At 46.7% G+C, this 20,061-nt stretch overlaps 1 protein-coding gene across 1 annotated transcript in view; it reads right to left on the bottom strand.

Moving 5' to 3' along the window:
• The window catches only part of LOC142817816 (solute carrier family 35 member F2-like), a 119,356-nt gene that overhangs the window by 78,895 nt on the left and 20,400 nt on the right, over positions 1-20,061 (bottom strand). The gene's annotated exons all lie outside the window — the stretch shown is intronic.

Genomic DNA, 20,061 nt, shown 5'->3' with positions numbered 1-20,061 from the left:
GCTGGTTTTCGGGGACAGGGTGTGCGAACTTTCGTGTCCAACGGCCGATTTCCGCATGGCCGCCTTTCCGCTCTTTTAATATTTGCGGGGCTGTTCAGCCTTTGGAGAAACCGATGTGAAGCCGTAGCTGCCAATTGGCGCCGGCGTGCTTTGTGGCCGATACTGCGGAGAATGAGACGAGAGATCCTCGCGTTCCTCTCTGAGGAGCTTTTCTTCCTCGGGGAGCACGAGTTTCTACGGCATTGGTCATGCCTTTTTGTCAAGGTCAAACACGAAAAAATACAACTCATTTTTCGATCGTCTTGGTGCTAAGCAGCGCCCGTTGAGTTGTTATATATCATTTCATTTGTTACAAATCGTGTTTCCTTGCATCTATTGTATTGTTATACCATTGTATAATGCTATCGCATTCAGTTCCTGTGTACATGTATGCCAACATTATCATGTATATTAGAGCAAATGTCTTCACTGTAGCGTAGTGATGTTGGTCTTGATACATAGATGTGCCGAAGTGTATGTGCCCTGTTACTGGAATGTTATGAAGCCTTTGTGTTGTGTACATACTGTAAATAATTTTTTAAAACGGAAATATAACACATATGCGCCATCTTTTTACGCACATTTCGAAACGGCTTTATGCTCTCCTATAGTAGAGTACCACGCACACTAAATCGTTAAAAACTTTTTTTTTTCAGATACACGCGTGCTTGGAGAGCTTAAAGTTATTTTATAGTAGAGTTCTTCTACACACACCCCGTATACAGAAACGCTCCTGGACTTCTATTTTACTAGTCATCACCTTCATTGCCCCACAAACGCGTTTCGAACTCGCTATCTTCAGGCCACGCTGTAAGGTAGAAAGTGTTTGTATCTTACTCCCTGCCCCAGGCGGTGCCAAGGCAGCCGAAACGCGTTTCAAACGCTGCCTTGAGGCGGTGGGAAGTCAAGTTCAAAGCCAAAGATTGTTTTTGAATGCGGGGGTTAATATCTGTATAGAACATCTCATCACTTGTGCATCATGCACGGACTCTTCAAACGTTACTTCAAAACAAATGAGAAAAGCTGAGCGAGTGAAGCTGAAAATGAGTGGTCAGAAGCCTGCGGCCCTTGGGCTGCATGCGCGGCGCACCAACCTGTGCTTCGCTTGTGGTTCGGCTTGGGCATAAGTGTCGTCAACCAATATTTTCGTGATGGCTTTGGGAACGAAGCTCCAGATCATTGCTAAACGGTACTCGCATTATTGTCTCACCTACTGCGATTAATAACGATTTCTTCGTGTAAGCAATGTAGGCGTGAAGGTCTAAAGCCGGGTTGAACCCTTTTTCATTTCTAGGGGCGAAGCTGCTTATGCCGTGGGTCGTGCGTCCGCTATGTATGTGATACTAGTAGCAGTTGCTGTTGTAGTCGTCGTCGTAGAAGTAGGTAGCCACCTCTCATTTGGTCCTTGAAATGTCCGCTGGATGACGGTACTTCTATATGATGATTATATGATGAAAAGATGCAAGATGGCGGTACATGGAGCGTTCACTAGATAGAAGGACGGATGAATGGACGCACGGATGGGCGAACGGACGCATGGACGAGCGCAGGGACGGGCGCACGGACGGAGAGACAGACATACGCGCGCACGGACAAATGAACGCACAGATGGACGGATGAATGCACAGACGGACGAATGCACGGACGGACAGGTGGACGCACGAATGGGCGCACGAATGGGCGCACGGACGGATGCATGGACGGCCGCATGGACGGTCACACGAACGGACGTACGAACAGACACATAGACAAACAAAAGCAAGAACGATTGGACGGAGGGAAGCGCGAACGGACTGGCGGACGCTTCGCCCCACTCATCAACACTGAGTCCGTGGATATGCTGTGGGTTTTTTTTTTTTTTTTTGCCGTGTGCTTTCTATAGTTCTCGACTTGATGCAGTTTGGACCTTCGGCGCAAAAGAATGCCTGCCTCTGCTCTAGCACAACCAACATTCTGTTATTGACCTGCTTTTGAAGCAATGACTAAACCAGAACTGCTCGGTCACTATATTGTAACAGAAGCAATCACGGGTGTATAATACAAGTTTATTCTATAAACTGTAATCTTCTATAATCTTCTGGCACAGAGATTGCATACAGCATTTAAGGATGCGCATCAGTAGGCGTTAAATAAGCGCAATACCGCTTCGTCAAATGTACAGCGCGAGCGTTCAATATTAAATCTAAGGCAGCCAAGGACACCGCTGTGTAGGCCGTGTCGAAAGTGGTTCAGTCTGACATATTGCTCTGCCTACATGTGAAAGCTACTTAAAGGTGCACCCAGTTCAGCACGAGGTGTAACATATCCATCACTACAGTCTGCGTGGGAAGAACGTACCTGTAGTACTTTAGGCCCAGCAACTCAGTAAGTCAGCGCCGAAAAGTGATTGATTGATTGATTGATATGTGCGGTTTAACGTCCCAAAACCACCATATGATTATGAGAGACGCTGTAGTGGAGGGCTCCGGAAATTTTGACCACCTGGGGTTCTTTAACGTGCACCCAAATCTGAGCACACGGGCCTACAACATTTCCGCCTCCGTCGGAAATGCAGCCGCCGCAGCCGGGATTCGAACCCGCGACCTGCGGGTCAGCAGACGAGTACCTTAGCCACTAGACCACCGCGACGGGGCTCAGCACCGAAAAGTGGCGGAATAAGCACGCATTTTCTTGTTTAAAATTGCCGTTTATGGTTTCTACAAGATGACAGCCATTCTTCAGCGTTCATTAGTTTTGTTTCTGAGAACGCCTTTCAGAAATGGCAAATATATCGTCACCGGAAAAATACGGTAGAAATTCGGGTTTGTTGCAGCATTATCGTCGACAAAAAATTGCGCCGTTTTAACAAGGACACAAAGAAAAGAAATACGACACAACGTTACGTGTGTTCTTCAAGTGCCTTTGTCCAACCAGCACAATGTCCTTCGACGAGAAAACACGTTCGCGTAGTAACTACGTGCTACTTCGACTGTAGGACGCTGCACTTCCCTTTTCAAGTACCAACAGATGCGGGGCCGCCCCGAGCAATTTGTGACCCGCCCCACGGGTACAGATTCCTAGTGGGAGTGGGTGTGCTGTGAGTGGCTGCCCTAAGGGACCATCACTCCCAGCAGCTCATCAAAGGCTACTCTGCCAACCGTCCATTGCGCCTGCGCGTCCGGACACGAGCTACTTGGGATGGAAGAAGAAGCGCTTCCGCTGCCAGTTCCCGGCGACTTTTAAAGCTCCCCCTCTTCAGATGAGCTTGTCGCCAATCCACGACCTTTGAAAAACGGGAAACGAAGCAAACATACGAAATGAAGCCAGGAAGTGAGGCACGTGGGAGCATGAAGGTACGCACTGTTGAAGAGAGAGAGAGAGATGAGAGAAGGATGTCACGCAGTTGCAATGCCATCAGACGCCATCGAGACAACGTCGCCTGAAAAACGAAGAATAAACGAGCGAGTAAAGAAGGAATAGAGGAAGAGGTGGAAGGCCGAGAAGAATTTCTTTTGTCTCAACGGAAGATGCGTTGCAGTGCCCCCGATTTCGTCTTCACTACCGCCCCAGGACTAACACATTGCTCCAGCCGCTTTTCGTCCTTTTCCCCTTAGCACCACTTTTTTTTTCAGAGGGCCCGACCAAGCCACAAGAGCGAGATCGATTTGGCTGCTCAACTTCAGAGAAGCGGAAGCTCCCCTCCGAATGCGGTACTCCATTCTCCACGCCCAACGTTCAGGCCTCAACCTTTATTCGCCCTTTTTCTGCAGGCTTTTTACGCAAATGCGCTATGCGTGAAGTACGTGCGGAGTTTGGGAGGGGCACGAGCGGATATAGGACGCCAACCGGTCGACCAGACCTACTCGGTCTGGCATTTTTTTTTTCCTTTTCTTGTTTTGGTCGGCTTGGCAAGCCGCGATGGTCCTTTCCATCCACTCAGCTCGTATTCTTTCTCTTCCTTCGTTGACGCTGTTTTCCCGCTGAATCTCGTTTTCCCCGCATCCCTAAGCACACCAATAAAAATTCAAGACACTTTGAATAAGCCCTGCTGTCCTTTTTTTATTGAACTAGTAAATAAAAATATCTCCCGCAAACTCAAGTCAGTGGAAAGTGTTATTTGTTTTATGCGATGATGCGAAAGAAATTCCCCGCAGTCGTTGCGGAATTTGTTATTTTAACGAAAGTCGGGAAGAAGACAAAAGTCACTGAAAAACAATATAGCGTGGCATATCGTCAGAGAAACGAGAAGTTACATCAAAATTGTCATCGTGATCTTTTATCACTGACGGGCCACTAAAGTTATTAAAGTTCGTTGACCTGTACTCCTAATAAAGAAAACAAATAGCATTAGTAAAAACCATAAACGAAGAAAAAAAAGACACAGGATGGGTACATTGGCAATGATGTGCTGGAGACTTCTGTCTAAAAAATTCCCTAGTTTGCAACGCCAGAAGCTTGGCGAAAGCTATGGTACATACTGCGATCATATGGACAAATGAACAGCACGCGTACATAGCTTTTTAAAGCACCACATGCAGAACAAGGTTAGCTGCAAGGTTTTGCTTAGGCACACCGAATTCAGAAAACTAACAGTCGCTTTTGTCGTGCATGACACTCAGGTATACCACCTCTCCAGGAGTAGCGAATAGGCCGCAACTGTAAGCTGAAGGTAACCTGCATTGCACATCTACTTCCACTAACAAAGCGTCGCTTTGACAAGAAGATGTAGCAGCGACACTCAACGACGTGTACATGTTATAGAGAACGTGTGTTCAAAAAAAAGTGGTTAACGATTTAGAGTACTTAGTACTCCACTATGGGAGAGCACAAAGTTGTCGCGTGGGCCTCACACTTGCAGAGGATTGCAATCACTACACACTGGCGAGTGCGAGCACTGTGAATTATTGCACGAGTTCTGAAAAATCGGTTCTACGATCGTAATGTACAAGTTTCCTTATAGGCTTGAGTAAGCTGCGCCATCTAGCGGCACAGCAACATAGTTCACACGTGGCACATGTACTGAAGTATATTCAGATTTTGTCTCCATAAGTAAAACGACGGCTTCGGTCAGCTAAATCCCGAATAAATTTTCAACCACCCCCTCTTTTACAGAGAAGTCTGCATATGGCTAGGTGAAACAAATATCCACGGGGTGAATGATGGAGAGTGCGGCCAAACATCCGTCCGTCCGTCCATGCGTCCGTCTGTGTGACCAGCCATGCATGCGTCCGCGCGTCCATCCGTGCATCCATCCCTGCGTTCGTCCATGCATCCGCCCCTGCGTCCGTCCATGCGTCCATCCGTCTGTGCAGCCATCCGTGCGTCCATCCATGCATCTGTCTGTGTGTCCGTTCGTCCATCTAGTCAACACTCCAAGTAACACCATCTCACATCTTTTCATCATATATTCCACATATAGAAGCCCTGCCATCCAGCGGACGTTCCAAGGAATAAACGAGAGGTGGCACACGCACACTTTTTTACGGCTTGCGCTTCGTGTCTACTTCTCACCTTTAACCAGCTCGAGTTCGTGGTATATACTTGTTCTCTGTATTCATGGCACTGCGGCCCAATGCTCGCAAAACCTATTGAAACCAAGGAGGTTACGCCCAGCGAGTATAACGTAGCAACCCTTTCTTGTCAGATAGGGCTCAATGTACATGCCAATGGCTGCTGATGGGGAATGAGAGACAGGAGAATTCAGCTTTTAGTTAACGCACACGCTGCGAATTTTTCATTGTTCAACAACGCACAGGAGAAATCTCCCACCGGCAGCACCTTGCAGGTCAAAGCGTAAGGCATGTTACGCACTACTACGAGGGACGAACGGGTGTCGCTTTAAGAAGCTTCGCCCCTGAGAGCCGTTTGCCAAGAGAAAAGATACCAGTCTTCATTGGCTGATTCGTCAGTTACGTCATTCTCTACGTTCTGCCCAAGCATGTGCGCATTGAGAGCACCGTCGGCGTTTTATCATTGGGCAGCCCAATGACCCAATTGTGCGCGAATGCAAGACAGTTAAATACCTCCCTATATATACAGTCAACCACAAAAGTTTACAGACCATGCGAGTGCGTGGTCAAGAGCCTCTTCGCGACATTTCGGCTACGTCAGCGGCGATCGATAAGAGTGCGGTGCCCAAGGCGCGTCCCTCCTTTAATTGATGGCCTGTCTATTTTCTGACTGAACGCAAATAATTTTCACCTTTCACATTTTAACGAGACGTGCTCTTTGGCCACCACGGCTACTCGGTTCTGTCTCGAGAGCAGTCGTAGCAATATTTCTTGCAGAGTGACATCTACCCCCCCCCCCCCGTTCGAAGCACGTAGTGATATCTTTGATTCTGCTATAGAAACACGAGTGTGACGGTCATATTGCAGGTAAACGATTTGCGCGAGAACTGAGAACTAGCAATATGCCGCGCAAATTGAAGGCCAGTGAATATTATCATCATCATCAGCCTGACTACGTCCACTGCAGGACAAAGGCCTCTCCCATGTTCCGCCAGTTGGCCCGGTCCTGTGCTTGCTGCTGCCAATTTATACACGCAAACTTCTTAATCTCGTCTCCCCACCTAACCTTCTGTCTCCGCCTAACCCGCTTCCCTTCTCTGGGAATCCAGTTAGTTACCCTTAATGACCAGCGGTTATCCTGTCTACGCGCTACATGCCCGGCCCATGTCCATTTCCTCTTCTTTATTTCAACTATGATATCCTTAACCCCCGTTTCTAATCTACTCTGCTCTCTTCTTGTCTATTAAGGTTACACCTACCATTTTTCTTTCCATTGCTCGCTGCGTCGTCCTAAATTTAAGCTGAGCCTTCTTTGTAAGTGTCCAGGTTTCTGCTCCGTAGCTAAGTACCGGCAAGATACAGCTGTTGTATACCTTCCTCTTGAGGGATAGTGGCAATCTACCTGTCATAATTTGAGAGTGCTTGCCGAATGTACTCCACCCCATTCTTATTCTTCTAGTTACTTCAATCTCGTGGTTAGGCTCTGCGGTTATTACCTGCCCTAAGTAGACATAGTCTTTTACAACTTCAAGTGCACTATTACCTATCTCGAAGCGCTGCTCCTTTCCAAGGTTGTTGTACATTACTTTCGTTTTCTGCAGATTAATTTTAAGACCCACCTTTCTGCTCTCCTTGTCTAGCTCGGTAATCATGAGTTGCAATTCGTCCCCTGAGTTACTCAGCAATGGGCTGTCATCGGCGAAGCGCAGGTTACTAAGGTATTCTCCGTTAACTCTTATCTCTAACTGTTCCCATTCTAGGCTTCTGAAAACCTCCTCTAAGCACGCGGTAAATAGCATTGGGGAGATTGTGTCCCCCTGCCTTACACCCTTCTTGATTGGTATTCTGTTGCTTTCTTTATGAAGCACTATGGTAGCAGTTGATCCCCTGTAGATTTCTTCCAGAATGTTTATATATACTTCATCTATGCCCTAATTCCGCAGTGTCTGCATGACGGCTGATATTTCTACTGAATCAAACGCCTTCTCGTAATCCATGAAGGCTATGTATAGTGGTTGGTTATACTCTGAGCATTTCTCTATTACCTGATTGATAGTATGAATGTGGTCAATTGTTGAGTAGCCTGTTCGAAATCCTGCTTGTTCCTTTGGTTGATTGCATTCTAATGTTTTCTTTACTCTGTTAGCAATTACCTTTGTAAATAGCTTGTATACTACAAAGAGCAAGCTGATCGGCCTGTAATTCTTCAAGTCCTTGTCATCTCCTTTCTTATGTATTAAGATGATGTTAGCGTTCTTCCAAGACTCTGGTACCCTTCCCGTCAGGAGACAACTCGTAAACAGGGTGGCTAGTTTTTCTAACACAATCTGTCCTCCATCTTTCAGCAGATCTGATGTTACCTGATCCTCACCAGCAGCTTTGCCTCTTTGCATGCTCTCCAAAGCTTTTCTGACTTCTTCGATCATTACTGGTGGGGTGTCATCTGGGTTACTGCTAGTTCTTATAGTATTAAGGTCGTGGTTGTCTTGGCTACTGTACAGATCTCTGTAAAACTCCTCCGCTATTTTAACTATCCTATCCATATTGGTAGTTATTTTGCCTTCTTTGTCCCTTAGTGCATACATCTAATTTTTGCCTATCCCAAGTTTTCTCTTCACTGCTTTGACGCTTCCTCCGTTTTTCATAGCGTGTTCAATTCTCTCCGTGTTATACCTTCTTACATCGCATACTTTACGCCTATTAATCAACTTTGAAAGCTCTGCCACTTCTATTTTGTCTGTTGTACTTGACACTTTCATGCTTTGACGCTTCTTAATTAGGTTCTTCGTTTCCTGGGAAAGCTTGCCAGTGTCCTGTCTAACTACCCTGCCTCCAACTTCCACTGCACACTCCGTAATGATACTCGTTAGATTATCATTCATTGTATCTACGCTAAGGTTGGTTTCCTCACTAAGAGCCGAGTACCTGTTCTGCAGCGACACTCTGAATTCCTGTACTTTCCCTCTCAGTGATAGCTCATTGATTGGCTTCTTGCGTATCAGTTTCTGTCGTTCCTTCTTCAAGTCTAGGTGAATTCGAGACCGTACCATTTTATGGTCACTGCATCGTAGCTTGCCAACCACTTCCACATCCTGCACGATTCCTGGGTGTGCAGTCATTATAAAGTCTATTTCGTTCTTATTTTCGCCATTAGGGCTCCTCCATGTCCACTTGCGGTTTTCTCGTTTTCGGTAGAAAGTATTCAAAATCCGCAAAATCCGCAGTGAATATAACATGACGTATTTCAGGCCCTCGACTATGGTCGACGTTAGATGGCGTTACCGCTAGGTGGCGCAGATAAGCAGTTCGGCAAGCGCTCGCGTGGTCCGTATACATTTGTGGATGACTTCACGCACCAAAGTGAGTCATATGTCCTAATAAGGCCAATCGCCTTAAAAAAAGAACTGCGTCTTTGTATCTGCGTCCTGTCCTTTCACATCATCATATAGAGAACACTCAGGAGCATCGGAGACAAGCTTTTTTAATAAAAGATGCCGAGAATACGAGGAGAAGAAAGCTACGCGAAAGATGCTAAACAGACTAGCTCATTACCTTTCCGGGGCCAGTGTTTTAGATAGCCGCAGTTCCACCTGCAGTTCGAAGCTTTCATTGCTTCGTTCATCTTGGAAGGCCATTCGACGCCCAGCTAAGTTTTGTTTCGACACGATAACGCGGTGGGACGCGAGAACGCATCAAAGTAAAAGACAAAGCAGAAAAGAAGCCATAATGAGAGGAACGTCTGAAAAGACGGGCACAAGCGTTGCAAATTGACCGCTTAGCATGCCTCAATGCACATCGGCGCTTACGTTTAGGTGTCACCACAAGTGCGCGGAAGTTTTAAAAGCAAGAGAGAAAAAGTCTCGATATAGACACACCGCTTCGCAGCTGGTGCTTGTTCTCTTGAAAGCCGAACTATGGATGGTTCCACCGTGCCGCACTCAAAGGCACTTCTTTTGCCGCTGGCTTCGCTAACTTTCTCCCTTACCAATGCACGTCGCTGCTTCGGGGCGGCCGTATATCACGCGGTTATCGTTTCACACACAGCCATCGTTGCTGCTTCTTGCTCTTTCAATACGCGGGTAAACGTTCTCGGAAACCGGTGCGCCTTCTTTCAGTTTTTTTTCTCTCTCTCTCTCTCTTTCGCGCCGCGGGAGGTGGCTCAGGGGGCTCAACCGCAACGAGAGATGAAAAGCAGAGCGAAACAATGCTGATGACGCTTGCCGGGCCGACCACCGCAAGCGCACCACGCTCCCCGCTGAGAGCTACCATCGGGATAGCGGTGCTGAAACATTCAGGCGATGATCACCACGTCCTCGCTTCACCAGAAAGCTCGACTAGCAAAGTTTTCTCTCTCTCTTGCCTTGCGAAGAAGACGGTGGAAGAGAGAAAACAAGGACGACTCAGTCAAAGGAAGGTGGCGAGCAGGAGAGAATGCTCTTTTCCCCATGTGACTCTCTTTCTGTCTCTCATTCGCCTCATCCCGTTTTCACAAAGGACCGCGAGTACCCTTTCTGTTTATAGTGCACTCGCACACGTTTCTACGCCAGAACAAAAACAGTGGAAACTGCGAGCTCAGGCGAAAAAAGTGCCCCGCGGGGCGCCCCGTCGCCGGATGACATTTCCCTTTTGTCCGATGCGGGCTGGGCGACGCTACTGGGCGCAGTAACGACGCCAGGACAATAGCGTCAACCGTATTTTAACGGTGCAACTGTCTCATGCGGCGCAACCTGCGGCAAAAAAAACAAAATGCATTAGGCGGATATAAAAGCGAGGAACGCGAAAAAAAGAAAGGGGTGTAGCGGACAAAGCGCGCGAAGTAAAGACAATTGTGCAATCTCATGTTATTCGCTCTGCCACTCCCTTCAGTATAAGTCTCGGAGATAACTTTCCGCCGTAATCTAGCGTGTTTTCAAGGAAAAAAACCTTAGACGCAACACTAAACACGAGACGTGACCATCGGCGGCTGTGATGTCAACACAAAACAGACGAAGAAAAAATTGAGCGATGGTAGTGTGTTTTATGTATGACATCATCATGACAGGACAGGTCACCCATATGCATGACTTCATGATGACGCCATTGCATCACATTGTCGCTTGGTCAAGAGTGGCCCAACCGGAGGCAGTGCAACACTTGCATGCATGCTGACTGCGGAGCTCGTCAAGCCAGTCGTAATCTGCCCAACGCGAACAATAAACCGCTGGCGCGCATGCAACACAGGCATTAGGCAGGCCACGCTACGGAGTACAAAGAGTGTCAGCGGCCCCGCCGCGGTGGTCAAGTGCCTAAGGTACTCGGATGCTGACCCGCAGGACGCGGGATCAAATCTCGGCTGCGGCGGCTGCATTTCCGATGGAGGCGGAAATGTTGTAGGCCCGTGTGCTCAGATTTAGGTGCACGTTTAAGAGCCCCATGTGGTCGAAATTTCCGGAGCCCTCCACTATGGCGTCTCTCATATGGTGGTTTTGGGACGTCAAACCCTACATATCAAAAGAGTGTCAGCGCTAAAAAACAAAAACGCAAGAGAGAGAGAGAGAGAGAGAGAAAAGAAGCGATAAAAAGAAACAGACAAATATACAAAGTGAACCAACACAAAGACATAACACCGACACCGATTTGGACGCTGGAATTTCTGCTAAACGAGTTCTTTAATGCTTAGTGCAGCTTTCAGCTTGAACAGCGCAACATGAGGGGAAGAAATTTGTCGAGGTTGGGGGGGGGGGGGGGGGGGTTCGTGAGGTGGTGGGCTGATTTTCTGAAACGTATAACCTGAGCACACAGATGCAGCAAGCTAACTGAATCCTTCATATTCACTTAGATATCAAATTTAGCGGACACACTAAGAATACAGCTTCTCTGCTGGGCAGTGAGTACATTACGAATCATCTGCAGCGGTTTACTCTGCAACAGTATTCTGAGCGGTGTAATTTTGATTGTAGTAGTAGCAGTAGTAGTAGTAATAGATTATTATTATTATTATTATTATTATTATTATTATTATTATTATTATTATTATTATTATTATTATTATTATTATTATTATTATTATTATTATTATTATTATTATTATTAACGGTTTCGCACACTAAAAACACGATACGTTTATGACAGACGCCGTAGTGTAGTCTCCGGAAATTTCGACGAGCTGGTGTTCTTTAACGAGCACTGACGTCACCAGAGTACACGGGCCTCTACCATTTCCCCTGCATTAAAATGCGATCGCGGCTGCAACCTTCGGATCAGCAGACGAGCAACATCTCTGTTACAGAACTATAGACGACTTATCTGCGTAATAGGGGCTTGTATTGAAGATTGCGTTCCTTCTAAAAACGAAAACAAGAAGTTTCCCACTACTACTACTATTACTCTCTGAAAAAGTCAATCTAGCAAAAATAAGAGAGCTTTGTGAAGTGCTCTATTTTTTTAAGGAAGATTATGTCGTATTTTTCTTTTTCTTGTTGTCTTTTACCAGTTTAACAACAGCGACATGAACGCGTGACTATTCGAAATAACCCCGGACAAACCACTTCGCCTCAAACGACCCCTTTGAGCGGCAGAGCACGCTTTACAGGTAATTTTCTAAATGTGGCACGCGTTGGATTTCGACCATCGAATGGGTCTCAAGTGGCAAAGAACTTATTGCGTAGCGATCGTGAATTTGACTAGACACCACCCGAAACAGAAATTATTTGCTGTTCTAACGTGCTCGTTGTCTTAAAATGCCATAAAATGCTTTTGCACGAACAACTTTACGCAAGTTGCGAAGCAAAATCTTCGTTGACGTTTCGAAAGCCCAACTCATACCAGTAGCAGTGGGGGCAACTTGAAAAGGGCGCTGGTAATTGAGCTCTTTTCGCTAATTAATTAGTCAGTCAGTCAGCGGCAGACGGTGCACAGAATGCATGAAAATGTTGTAGGATTACACTGTTGTACGCGCGTGTAACTAGTGCTGCCTTATAATTCATACCAACCAACGTAGTAAAGGACATTCCTAGGGACCATTACGAAGGTTTTCCAACCATTCTTTCATCTCTCGAATATCAAGAAACATTTTAGAGCCCCCTCCCCTCCCCATTTCGGTAGTGAGAACGGGTTTTCGTTGAAATATATTTTTTTAAAGTACGTTTGAAAACAAGCTGCATCCTCCTCCTGACTCCATAAAAATCCAAGCTTGTTTTTTGTTTGTTTTTCGTTCGTTTTTTTGCTGTTGTTTTTTTTAATATAAGCAACCAGTAGAAAGAAGGCACCACACCAAAGAGAAATCGCATGGACGGCCTCTAGCTTTACAAGAACTAGTAAGTTCACTGGCCGTCCGTGTGATTTTTCTTCTATGTGCAACGCCTTTTTCACTCCTTGCTTACACTTCTTTTTTTTTTTTTGAAAAGTTATGAACCAACTGGCTCAACAGTCTACATTAGTCACCCAACTTTTCTCTTATTTACGTGTTCAGAATAAATTGTAAACGCCTTAGAGCAGTACTATACGCACTGTACTGTCCCGGTGATGCGCGGTTAGTACGTGAATGTGAGACAAAGAACTGAATCACACGAAGGCTACAAAGTTTCAGTTGTTGGCGCATCGCATTTCCACAGATCCTTCCTTTATCTCCTGTAGTCGATTGTATACTGGTGAACTTCAAGATTTACTTGCAACAAACCTCAGCCAACTCACCCAACCCGCCATCTTGGTAACTCTACAAAGATCCTTTCTTCAACGACACATATCTATTTACCTCGACTCGAGCTTCCATGTAAACTCTGGAATGGAACAGATCATGAACGTTCAAATTAGTTCTCTGAATAAGTATAAAGCGAAAAACCGAGAGCATAACTACCATAAAGTATGAATGATCAGACTGCAACGCAACGTCCTTCAGTCTTTGTTATTGATGTTCTGCCACCGCAACTCGTTTTTAATTAGTAAGCACTTAGAGCACAAGTCCACTGTATAAAATTATTTATTAAATAGCAAACTGTGCAAAACTGTGCAATCGGTATTCATCGAAACTCTTCTCCACAGAGCGACGTTTATGAAGCAAAAAACAAAGTGCTCTGCACCAGAGTTTAAATTCTGAGCACCAGGAGTGTCGCAAGTGCATTTACTTCCTGGCAAAGCCACGTTTTCCGCTGTCATCAAGACATGCGGACATTAGTGATCATTACACTTGTATACAAAAAGAAAACGTTGTACTGTTTCGGGCACGCTTCGTTTCAAAGAAACGTTCACTATGAAACTCGACTTTAAATGTACTCGCATGCTCTTATTGGAAGCAACTGCAGGAACAACGGCTACTCGTCACCCAGCTCGCCATTTGAACTTGGCGCAACGCAGGCATGTTCTGGTAATTCGTTCTGGCTCTTCGTGACGATTATTCATAAACTGCTTATTAAATTATGGCCGTACTCCTTGCATGCAACGAAAGAGAATAAGCATGCGCGCACTCAGCGCAAAGACACTTCATTGGGGGTCAGGCCAACTCTATATGATATAATTAGATAAGGGACGAAAAATTGTTCCTGTAAATTCGTTCGTCCAAGCTCTTATAATTGCTACAGCGAACAGACCACGCTGATTCTTGTTTTTGATGTCCTCCTCGTACGCACTGGCACTAGCGAAAAGGCGAGATCGTAGTTCCGTACACGGATCCAGCGTACAAACTTAACCAAGTTTTTTTTTCTTTTTTCCTTCGGGGTCTTTGGAGGACCTGGACCAACAACGACGTCTCGTCGCCAGGGCCAAGGAGGCAGCGAAGGCCAGAGGGTTCCTGGAATGAGGAGAGCTCCCACCTAAGGTGAACGCGGAACCTACACCGCTACACCGTTTCGAAAAATAAACGTTTAATCCTCCTCCTCCTCCTTCGGCGCCTCTCTTATTTGACTAGGCAAGAAAAACAACAGCCTAATTACACTTTAACTCTATTTCAGCGTCCAAGCGATTGCGTCACTTTTCATCGAAAAATGCGGAACGTGTTGCGAATTTGTTGCTTCGTCATGGGACATATCTTTCGAGATATTTTTTTAAGCGTTTCCTATTTGTCTGTCAAAGCATGCTGTTACCTTTTAAAACTCTCCACGATTGAGGGCAGGCACAGAACAAATAAATGGGGAGATGTAGAATACATACGTTCGTGCCTCAATACCACAGTTTCTTACAAAGCATTGTCACTGTTATTTTTATTAGGGGGTGGCTAATAATAATAATAATAATAATAATAATATTAATAATAATAATAATCTACAACCTTCCGGTCACCAGTCAAGCGCCATAACCAGAACACCACCACGGTGGGTTTTATAGCGGACGAACAATGTGCGCCCGTAGCGAACTGAGCTTTTTTGAACAGCTTACAAAAATCGTCGCGTCAGAGTTTCCCGCTACTGCGCATGCTTCGTACGCTAACCTCTTGCGGGCTCCCGTTAAGTTACTGAAATAATGGGCGACCGCGACGAACACCACCTTAGGGTACACTAATCTAAAGCTTCCTATAGTCTCGTGTAATACGCTATGACCTCGAAACTGATAACACCACACCCACTGCAATGGAGAAGCGCGAGACATATATTATTGATGGGGGGTAGGCGTCCCGCTGATTAGACGTGGCCTACATAGAACTACGCGAAAACTCACTTTACTTTCCCACCAAGCTACGCCCCACCTAGCGTTCACTCTTCGCTCGCTATAACCTCAACGGGACCGCAGTACGTTCCTTCATTGCACGGAAACGTAGCCGGAACAAATTCGTAGATGGCGCGAGCCACTCATGCGGGGCTAGCGAGAGTGGAACGGCAGTTACGCTGACGACGCAATGCGGCGCCTACAACAGCGTACAAGGGAGTTGCGACGTTGCGGCGGCGCTGACGCCCCCGTAAATGCGCCTACGAGGCACGGCTAATTAGAGACGCACCACAGGCGCGAACGAAAGTTTTTAGAGGAAAGCGCGCGACCGTGGAAACGGCGGAGCGGGTCCCAGGAGAGACGAGGGATGGAATTTGCGGACGACGAGTGCACTTCGAACCGCGGCGAATGTTTCTCTCCCCCCTCCCCACTTTCTTGTTTTCTTCTTGTAGAGGCAACATGCGACTGTCATTTACAGAGTTCGCGCCGCAAACAACGCGTGCCGCCCCCTCCCGGCGGCCGACGGCGCCTGATGAGTCAATTAGAGAGGATCTGGCATCGTTATGTGTCAGCGTGCAAATGTGACAGCGCGCGGCCGAGCTCGCGCGTTCGTTCAAGCATCGTTCCGAGGAAGTCTTTGCGGTACACCCGATGCTGGGAATGAGAATCCTCCGATGGACGCCATATACACAACGACGGGGCGCTCCTCATTCGTTAGACGTAAAGTCAGTGAGACGGCGGCCGTTCCTCTCACTGTATGTTAACAGTCCCATGCGTGGTGCGTGTTTCCCACTGCTTCCTGAGCGTGCCTCTCTGGTAAACGAGTCACCTTGTTTCAAGTTTTACTATCGAATCTGGACGACGAACTGATCGAGCTTTATATTGGGTCACTGCATTCGGTAACCTCGACACGGCGTATAGTAAACCATTGTTTTCAAATAGTTAGGAGAGTAGATTGGCCAAGCTAGCTGAGCTTTATGATGGCAGTGCAGACTAACGAAGATGCCGTACTAATTAAGTACAGAAGGTGAAGAAAGCCATACACAGGCTACACGCAAACACAGGCTACACGCACTATTTCTTTCCATGCTTCAACTTTTCCCCTAGAGTCTACAAAAGTACTACAGCGTGGGCACTACGTTGTAAGCTGAAATGTACACGGGCATCTTTGTACGCAACTCAGTATAAACGTGTGGGCCGTATCTTTTTTTAACATGCATTTCCTTATGCCTGGTAATGAATTGAATGAGTTTTAACTTTGTCAAACCTAGTTATCCCAAGCGCAAATTATGTCTGCCTTGAGTCAGCAAAGAATACAAATACTGGGCTGAAATTCAAGCTGCTGCTTATACTCATTGTTACCTTTGTTGAACGACAGTGGCCACTGCAGAAGCGTCGATCAGACGCGCTGCCATGCTTACTAAGCTCCTCTGTGGGGCGATAATATGGCCTCCTTTTGCTCTGGTGTTTGAGAGGGTGATCTCGCTTTTGCTTTAGATTTCCTGCCGTGTAGTTGTGTTGGCAAGATGGTTCTATTCAAGCCGTCACTTACGCTGAAGCGCACGCACAGACGGCACAGTCGGCGCGCCATTCACACAGACATTCTGCAGCCCAGGGCCCGTGAAGCGATCGGCGCGCTATCGCGTTGTCACGGAGTGCTACAGCGGCGAGGCGCACAGCGAGCGCCTCTTCGACGCATTTTCATGAGCCAATCACGTGACCTGGCGTCACTCCTGCCACGCTGGCGCTCGAGCAGCTCAAGGTAACTGCGTCGCTGTGCATAACCTTGGGAGGCAGGGCGAAGTAGAGCTATCGCTCTAAAACACGCGAAAACTTTCGAATGCTTCTTAAGTCTTCATCATGATCAGCCTAACTACGCCTACTGTAGGGCGAAGGACGTAGTTGGGCTGATCAAACCTTGCGAAATATTCGAAAGTTTTCACTCGTTTTGAAGCGGAAGCTCTGCCACGCCCTGCATCCCAGACAGCGATACGATGTATAACTCTAGCGTTTGCATCTGCGCGTTCGTACGGCGACAAAGAGCCAGTGTTTGGGTCGAAACGTTCATAAAATCGATGCTGCTTAGCCACCGACAAGCAAAAGCAACAGATATGAGGCAAACGACCGCAAACTGCAGGAAAGAGCAGATCAGATAAAGGCGCAACTCGATTAGAGCCCTTGTGCGGTCGGGTTGACTGTGTGTTTCCCTTAACTATCGTTAAACAAAATTCAAGTAATGACAATGTTCTTAAGGCGAGAGCTACAAACAAGATAGCATAAATCAGAAGCCAGGATAAATACTTGCGGTGTCCCAGCTTATATTAGCTAATGTTTTTAAAGGTATTTTGGAGTGCCTCAGAAAGCAACTAGCAACTACACAACAGACTTGCTTGCCAAATGGTGACACCGGTCATTGATTGATTGATATGTGAGGTTTAACGTCACAAAGCCACCATATGATTATGATAGAAGCCATAGTGGAGGGCTCCGCAAATCGCAACCACCTGGGGCTCTTTAACGTGCACCCAAATCTGAGCACATGGGCCTACAGCATTTTCGCCTCCATCGAAAATGCAGCTCCCGCAGCCGGGATTCGATCCCGCGACATACGGGTCAGCAGCCGAGTACCTTAGCCACTAGACCACCGTGGTGGGGCACTTCTTCAAACATTTACTTTAACACTAACATACTATAAAAATTGCTGTGAAAAGGTTTTCCAGACAGCCCACCTACACGTTGCTATCGCAGTGCACCTGTGCACCACAAACATTATTAATATTAGATGCAAAGCAGCTCTTTGACTAGCCTGTGTAACTATTTTCTTCCGCACGAACGCGCCGCGCAGCGAAGGTATTGGCGCTGCGCCAAGTAGGTCACACCGCTGCTGCGTGCTGACGGCGCGCTTCCGTCTCAGTGCCTGCTGACGTTACTTTTCACCTTGCCTGCAGCGTGCTCGCCGTGGCGCCCGCAGTTTCCGCCTCGTCCGTTCGTTCGCCCCCAACACTTGCTGTGACCGCCGCTCGCTACACCACCGACTGGTAGGTTCCCGAGTAATAAACTTGACGCGCGCCTGCATTAGGCATTCAAACATGTCTGTACGTGTCACCTACAGACATCATCGCTTCAAACGTATCTTCCAGCGATCACCGCAGTACCCGCGTTAGCGCTGTTCAAACCGGGACATTAATAATAATATTAATATTAATATTATTATTATTAGTAGTAGTAGTAGTAGTAGTAGTAGTAGTAGTAGTAGTAGTAGTAGGTAACATAAAAGGCGAAGCCATACGATCACTCACAGCCTAGTTTTGATAGAACAGCTCTCACTCTGCCGGTGGAGAACTGATAAAACAGTGACCAAGGATAGTCTTCAATCTTCACGGCAGTAATTGGTTTCGCTCGTGCTGGCGATAACATAACCGGCGGAACGGCTCGCTACTGCGATAATAGGGGCGACATAATCAATTATCGTTGTCTTAAAACCGTCTCCAGCTATTTCCAGGCTATCTTAAGGAGCGCTTAAACTTTAATTTGATCTGCGCAGGAACGCGTAAGTCTTGCTAAAAAGCTTGCGTGCACACATTTTTCGAGACTACACTTCCACGCAACCCTCAGAGTTTCACTCATGCGACAATAGTGCCTGCAAGGATTATAACTGTGCATGTATTATAGCACGACGCCCACCTTCGTATTGCTTTAAAACGCCGCTACTGGGAAACGGATCGCACTTCACAGCACGCGGAAGAAATAGGGCACGCTGCGAAGGTGGCTTACGTGAAATCCCCTGGCGGTACTATTTGCACGACAATTAGCACGATTACGAAATGTTCATTCCAGGAGGGTTTAGCGCGTTAAACCCAACGTTTCTAGGTACATAATTAGTCCGACATGTCCGTTCTGCCTAGCGGGTTATTCGAGAATGCTCCTGCTGCTCGAATGGGTTCATCAGGCGCGGATTAGGTAACTTACGCTGGCGCAAGTACTAACACCCACAAAGAGACAAGCGCACATTCGCGAAAGCAATGTAGATATGTTTCATTGGCGAGTCCTAAAGCAGTGTAAAGCTTAACATCATGTTTTCAATAGAGGCAACACCTGCAGCCATACAGCACTACTTCACGCCCCTTCCGAGTTGGATAATGAGTGATATCTAGCGAGAAAACCAAACACCGCCAGTCTGAGCCATTCCTTCTTCTTAGCGAACAGTACTCGACGATCTTGCAAGGTGACTTTACTCGAAAATCACAATTATATCAAAGCAGCTAGTTGCGGCTCACATGTCCATAATTTAGGCAATTGAGGTGGCTGAAACTTAATACACGTCAAAATCATGGTATCCTATGAGCACAACAGTTGTGGAAGGCTCCAAAAGTTATGACCATCTTGTTTTCCTTAACACGAAACTAACGTGCAGCTAATTGAGGAATAAGTATAGATATGCCTCCAGGATGTTGCATGCGCAAAAATTGGGCCACCGCAGCTGGTACCGGAACCGAGACATTCGGGGGTCGAGAGCCATAGCCTATACCACCACCACAACCAATCAGGTTGGGGCCTTTCTCTGGACACTTCGTTCGAGGGTGCACTGTGGCACATCCACCGCCACGCAGGCTACGCAGTGTGTAATTCCTAAAGGCATCCTCGAATAACCTAGGCCGCCCACCCCATGTTGCTTGTTCAGTGGCTGTTATGCGTGCAGTTGCATGCGATGCTTTTTGTTCTGCTGCTTCTGCTGCTCTTGTTTGTTGTTGTTGTTGTTGTTGTTGTTGTTGTTGTTGTTGTTGTTGTTGTTGTTGTTGTTGTTGTGAAAAACCAGCGCAGGAAAGTTGCTAATGAATCAGCCTCACAAACATTACCAGCAATAAAAATGACTGATAATAATAACTGAGATGATGATGACTATAGTGGCGTTGTTTAA

Source organism: Rhipicephalus microplus, chromosome 5 (assembly GCF_043290135.1).
Source record: "Rhipicephalus microplus isolate Deutch F79 chromosome 5, USDA_Rmic, whole genome shotgun sequence".
In the NCBI taxonomy this organism is placed as follows: domain Eukaryota; kingdom Metazoa; phylum Arthropoda; class Arachnida; order Ixodida; family Ixodidae; genus Rhipicephalus; species Rhipicephalus microplus.
Note: the sequence above shows the minus strand (reverse complement) of the source record. Positions and strands in the feature narration are given on the sequence as shown.